The following is a 6,843-nucleotide window of genomic DNA, read 5'->3' on the forward strand; positions in this document are numbered from 1 at the left end:
AGATCACAGTTCAAAGCAGGCGTGTAGGAAAACCTGAGAAAGTCTTATCTCTAATTAATCACCCAAAACAAACTAAAGCAAAACAAAAACACCCTCCCAAACAAACCAAAACCAAAATCCACAGAAGTAGAGAGACCGCTCAGGTGATAGAGTACTAGCTTTGAGGGAAATAAAGAAAGCTCAGGGACAATATTCATGCTATGAATTCAGTCCCAGGATTGGTGAGCACTCACACACACACACACACACACACACACACACACACACACACACACACACACACACAAGTTCAAGGAGCAATCAATTATTCAGAAAAGAGCATGTTAGCAGTTCCTTTCAGTTTCCACATCTGAGTATGGGAACGCTAGTATCCACTTAATTGTGCCCAGTTTTACACGTCATCTTGTTTCTTATTCACAGCCCTCCGGTCTGGGCTACCCTGCTAAGATTACACAAGGGAACTCTGAGGCTCAGAGGAGCCAAGTTTCACTCACCCCACGTCACATAATACCTTCATGTGGTGGGTCCTGACTCAGCCACTAAGGTCTCAACCAATCACTGGCCACAGGCCTTCATGCTGTAATCTCAGAAATCCAGGCTCTTTGTGGGGACTCAAGAGCATGTTCCTGTGACATCACAAGTGCTACCCCAGGGCAGAGCTGTGACTCACTCAGCGGAGGTGATTCTGTAGGAGGACACAGAAATTTTGCCTTGTAATGAGGAATTCCATGGAGGCAATTGAGTCATGAAGCAACTTCTGTTTGGAACACAGTAGAGATTCAGTGACAATGTGACTTGTCGATTGACTAACTGGTTGCTTAAATGTGTGGTAGCCATCATGAGAGAATGCAAAAGACTTGTATCAATTAGCCAGTATTTATGAAGTGCACTCTATCAGCAATGCATTGATGGATCAAGGCTGGAAGACTTCCTTGGAGTTTTGAAGTGTTGGCAATTAATTCAGATCGACTTATCTTGTACAAATGGAGTGAAATTCATTTATTCACTTCAGCTTGACAGAGCCTGTTTACATTTGTCTTAGACTTTCTAAATATGTTGAAATGACCCAACATCTGTATTTATTGAAACAAATTTTGATCACGAAGAAGTTATCTGAGGGCAAGCATGTAGTGCATGCCTGGAATCCCAGTACTTGCAAGGCAGAGGTAGAATCTGGGAATATATGTCCATGTTTTTTTTACTGAATATTCTATTATTTAATCCTTACAACCCCAGAAATAGGTGTTGTCTTTGAAAGAAAAAAGGGATCTTGGCAGTAAGCTTGTAGGTAATGGAACAAGAATCCTAGAAAAGTGGGTTTTTTTCTCCCTCTTTAACTATACTCCTATCTACCTTCTTAACTATTGCATTAAAGTGCCTTATAGATACAGAGCTAGTTTAGAACATAAAAACAACTATAGAGAAAACTCAGAGCTTTTCTATACCTAGACTTGTCAGGTGATACTTCAAGAAGCTTTTTGGGGCCAGGTGCAGTGGCTCACACCTGTAATCCTAGACACTCAGGAGGATGTCGTCTGAGGATGGCAGTTTGACACTAGCCCTGACAATAAAGTCCTTGAGAACCTAGTTTCTAATAAACTACTCATAAAAAGCTGGAAGTGGAGCTAGGACACAAGTGGTAGAGCACTTGAGCACAAAGAGACTCAGGGACAGTGCCTAGGCCCTGAGCTCAAGCCCCAGGACTGACAAAAAAATAATAAAAAGAGAAAAGAATTTGTTTGGGCCAAATGCCAATGGCTCATGCCTGTAATCCTAGCTACTCAGAAGTCTGAGATGATGAGAATAACGATTCAAAGCAAGCTGGGACAAAAAAAAATCTATGAGACTTTCCAATTACACACAAGAATCCAGAAATGAACCTGTGGCTCAAGTGGTAGAGTGCCAGCCTTCACAAAAGCTCAGGGACAATGCCCAGGGCCAGAGTGACCAGGAACTAGAATGCCAAGTGGCTGGAAGCTAGAGCAAACAGTACCTTGCCACATCTGAAGCTCCTGTTGAATTGGAAGTCTGTGTGGAGAGGCACAGAATAAACATTAAGAGTCAGGTGGTAGGGCAGCATTCAGGAAACGGAGGCCGCAGGACTGCACATTCTTGGCCAGCCTAGACTATCTAGCAAATTCCAAGTCAGTGTGGGCTGCATCAAGAGACTGTGTCAAAAGTAGAGAGTCTGGTGCTGGGAGCCTGTGGGCTGTAAGCTCAGGAGGCTGAGATCTGAGGATCATGGGTCCAAGCCAGGAAAATCTGTGAGACGCTTGTCTCTGAGCAGCAAAAAGCCAGAAATGGAGCTGTAGCTCAAAAGGAATAGAGATGCATTCTTGAGCAATAGGCTCTGAGTTCAAGTGCCAGTACTGGTACAGAAAAACAAGCAATTTTACCAATCAATCAGGTTAGGTTCAAACTCCCTTTCTAGCTATGTGCTCTGGGGCTAATGGATCTAACTTTTTTGTGTGTGTGTGAGTTGTGAGGCTTGAATTCTGGGCCTGGGTGCTGTCCCTGACCTCTTCCTACTTTGCGCCACAGAGCCACTTCTGGTTTTCTGGTGGTTACTTGAAGATAAAAGTCTCATAGACTTTCATGCCTAGGCTGGCTTTGAGCCTCAGTCCTCACTCACTCAGATTTTAGCCTCCTAAGTAGCTAGGATTAGAGGTATATGCCACCAGAGCTTGGCTAATGGGAAAATAACTCAGCTATAACCTATGCCACCCAGTGCTACCAAAAAATTCATCATGGGGGAAAACCAAGGCTGAGAAGGGAAATGCTGTAGAAGAAGGGAAATGCTGTAGATCTCTATCTGATTGGTTACAAGAGGGAAGACTTTAGAAAAACAAAGTGCGGAAAGTTGTAGGAAAAGCTATTTGTCCAGAATTTAAAACTTATAGGATTCATGTCCATTGTGTGTGTGTGTGTGTGTGTGTGTGTGTGTGTGTGTGTGTATGTGTGTGTGTGTGTGTGTATGTGTGTGTGTGTGTGTGTGTGTGTGTGACTCAGGGCTTGGGTGCTGTCCCTGAGTGTTTTACCTCAAGGCTCTATGGTACTTAAGCCACAACTCCACTTTTGGCTTTCTGCTGGTTCGTGGGAGATGAGTCTCACTGACCTTCCTACACAGGCTGGTTTAGGAGTTCAGTCCTCAGATCTCAGCCTCCTGAGTGGCTAGGATTACAGGTGTGAGTCACCAGCTTCTCCCACTGGCCTTTGACTTTGGATCCACAGAGCAGCCTCAGCTCTGCCAGTCGCAGCAGAGAAAATACAAGTGAGGTACCCGGCCAGGTTCTGGTTCTGGAGAGTAGTTACCTCCAGGGGTGGTCGGGTGTCACTGGCTGAGAAGAGACTGGGTGCAAAGAAAAGGTGTACAACAATGTGGGAGTTCTTAGTGCTTGAGGCGCTGCAAGGCACAGCTTTGGAGGAAATTCAACCATAGCTGGTCTTGGCCAAACCAGCAGCCCTGGGGCCTGGAGTAGTCTGGCTTCTCTGGGTGGCAGAGAGAATGTCACCTGTTCTGTCTCTCGCAGAGGGTTAGCTTCAAGGGTCAGAGGAGATATAGAAAAAGAAAGGGCTTTGCACACATGATATTCTGTGCACAGAAAACAATCACAGTCCTTTGCAAAGTCTTTTGAGAGTGAGAAAGGCTCCAGATTCCTTTCCAAACTCTGGGAGTCCTGCAAAAGGAGTGGAAAAATGTAGCTGTGTGTTCAAAGATCTCTAAGGTCTTTTGTGAGACCTTTGTAAGGGTACTGGGGCTTGAATTTGGGGCCTAGGTACCCTCCCTTAGCTTTTCCACTCAAGGCTGATAATCTACCACTTGAGTCACAACTCCACGTCTGGATTTTTGTTAGTTAATGAGAGGTGAATGTCTCAGGGACATCTCTGGATGGGTCAGCTTTGAACTGTGATCCTCAACTCTTAGCCGCCTGAGTAGCTAGGATTGCTGGCATGAACCACTGACTCTTCTAAAATCTCTTTTATCAGCCAGACTTACAATCTGGGTAACTTTGTGCCTTTTTTTTTCTTTTTAAATTACATTTAAAAAAGCTTACCCCTCCCCACAAAAGTTAAAAAATAAAATACCTGCCATTTCCCTCTAAGGCAGGAATGTAAATGTCTGTTTTGGGATGACAGCTGGCAAAACACAACAGGGTTAATCTGGGGTCCCCGCCCCAAGGGTCCACCGTCTGTGCCCCCCCCATTTATCACTTGCTCTGATAAACTTAAGCAGCTGGGAGAGAATCCACATTGAAATAAAGCACCCCACTTCAAGCCCTCTGCGTGAAGAAAAAGGTTCTACCCAGAAGGCACCAATTCACCATTTTAAAAATGTATCTCTAAGCCAGGAGACTGACACTAAAGAATATCTAAAACCTCATTGACCCAGAATGCCTCATCTTACAACCACTTTCAAGGCCTTGAACTCAGAACCTGGACCCTGTCCCTGAGTTTTTGTGCTCAAGGCTGGGACTCTACTGCTTGAGCCAGAGCTCCACCTCTGACTTTTTGGTGATTCATTAGGGATAAAGAGATTTTGGATCTTGCCACCCCTTCCTGCCCTGACTTTTGGCATTCTTTTAATCATGGGCTTCTTACATTAGTTTTTCCTTTTTAATGTTGCATTAAAATATGACACATTTTGATCATTTGGACTTATCTTTTCCCTGAGAGGTTTGTAGCCTCGCACCACACTGAAGCAGGGGACAGGCTTCTCTGCTCCCTTAGTTCTCCACCCGGGCACCCTAGCACCTGAAAGGAGGAATGGTAGGAACAGAGCTGAACTCCTTTTCCCCTCCTTCTTGGTTTTTACTTCCAGGTCTGCTCCTTTTGGTATTTGCTAAGGTGAATACAATTTCCTGCCTCCTCCTCCTCCTCCTGTAGATTTCCCTCGACATTCTCGTTCTTAGCTGGAAATTTCCACCTTCTCAACAGGAAGGGCAGGCACAGAGGCAGCCTCTTCCTGAAGTCAGAGGTCACCGGAGGGCCTCCCTGTTTCCTGGTCTTGTCCTGCTTTTTCTCTGTTGCACCTCACACTTGGCCTGTATGCTGGTTATTGGCTTCCCATCCCCCGAATCCCTGCGCTAATGCATGTTGGCCTGTTACGTGCCTACAGCCTAGTGCAAGAAATCTTAAGTAAGGCTTCAACAAATGTGCAAGGAACACAGGCTCCATTTTAGAAACCTGGGAGCTCCACTGGGGATAGAAAACAGGGTTGGGACTTTCCTTCTTGTTTTATTTCTTTGGTGGTACTGCGGTTTGAACTCAGGGCCCAGTGTTTGCTAAGGTACTGCTCTTTCCCCTTGAGTTACGACCCTAGCTTCCTGTTTGTTCATTTTTAGATAGAGTCTCACACTTTAAAAAAGAAAAAAAAAATCCATTAAGGCCCGCTCAATCAAGAGGCCAATTAGGCTCATCAAGTGTTTCTCAAACCTCGAGTGAAGATTTCAGAAGATTGATGTAGGCACTGGTGGTCAGGTCTGGATCCTAGCTTCTCAGAAGGCTGAGATCTGAGGAACACAGTTCAAAGCTGACCCAAGCAGAGAAATCCATGAGATCCCTCATTAACTAGCCAAAATCCAGAAGTAGAGATACGGGCTGGAGTGATAGAGTACCAGCCTTGAATGGATAAGTCAAGCCAGGATGGCAAATTTGTACCCATCAGAAAAATCTAGAAGGCTTAGAGAACGACGTTGGCTGATATGATCGTCCCGTAGCCATGTTGGAACAGGGCCAGGCCTGTAAGAGTCTCTTGGTAAATGCTTGTTGGATGAATGCGTACGGGACATGTGTCAATTATTCTACTGAACACCAGCCCCTTGTTTTGATCACTGCTGCTGTGTTTCCCATGACCAGTATCTCTGGTCATTGGCTCTTCATCCTAAAAAAATGAGAAGATGGAAGGAGCTATCAGGTGATCTTTGAGCTTTCTTCACACTTGGAGTTTTCCCGCCCACAAATGCTCAGGACATGAAACATTGTTCCCACAGTCTTTTCAGAATGTGGAGCATTCTCAGCAGTAGAGCTGGGGTTAGGGTTCCGGTGTCTTCCTCTACTCCTTTTGATTCCGAGCACGGAATCAGAATCGGGCGCAGGGATTGCAATCGTGAGTCGGCCCAGTTTCCACAGGAATATTTCTGTTTCATTGTAATTGACCGGGATGTCTTGTTTTCTAACATTTTATTGTTTTGCAGGGGGAGACAGTTCCCTACGTGCGTAATTAAAAGCATTTGATTTCGATTGCTTTGTTAAGTGTTTTCCCAGAAAAGAACAATCATGGACGTGAAGGTGTGGCTGAGATGGTGGAGGGCCTTGAGTGGAAAAGCCAAATGAGACTTCTAAGTCCTGAGTGCAAACCCCAGGACTGGGGGGGAGAGAAGGCATGTGAGAGTGTGGCATACATGTGCTTGCACACACACACACACACACACACACACACACACACACACACACACACACACACACACACACACACACACTGAGCAGTCAGAAAAACATTGCCAGACCTCATGCCCTGATTTGGAATTTCATGGTCCTCGAGGATGAGGTGTTGAGGGTCAGTCCTGAGTCTCCTGTGGGCACGGAGGTAACCTCACCCCTGGAAGTGGCAGCAGGGAGCCTGCCTATGGGGGCAGTTTCAGAACAGGTAGCTTTCCTCTCTGGTGTTGGCTGTGGCTGGGATGGCCTGGGATGGGCGGGAGGGACAGGTCTAGCAAGTTCTGTTGTTTATACCACCCATTACCTCACACGTCTTCCCCGCCCTATTTGGTGGGGGCTGGCTCTCAGTCCCGAGCCTGCTTTTACCCACATGCAGGGGAGTCCGGACCCGACATGGATCTTCCC

The sequence above is a fragment of the Megascapheus bottae genome, chromosome 27, assembly GCF_031878675.1.
Source record: "Megascapheus bottae isolate mThoBot1 chromosome 27, mThoBot2.hap1, whole genome shotgun sequence".
In the NCBI taxonomy this organism is placed as follows: domain Eukaryota; kingdom Metazoa; phylum Chordata; class Mammalia; order Rodentia; family Geomyidae; genus Megascapheus; species Megascapheus bottae.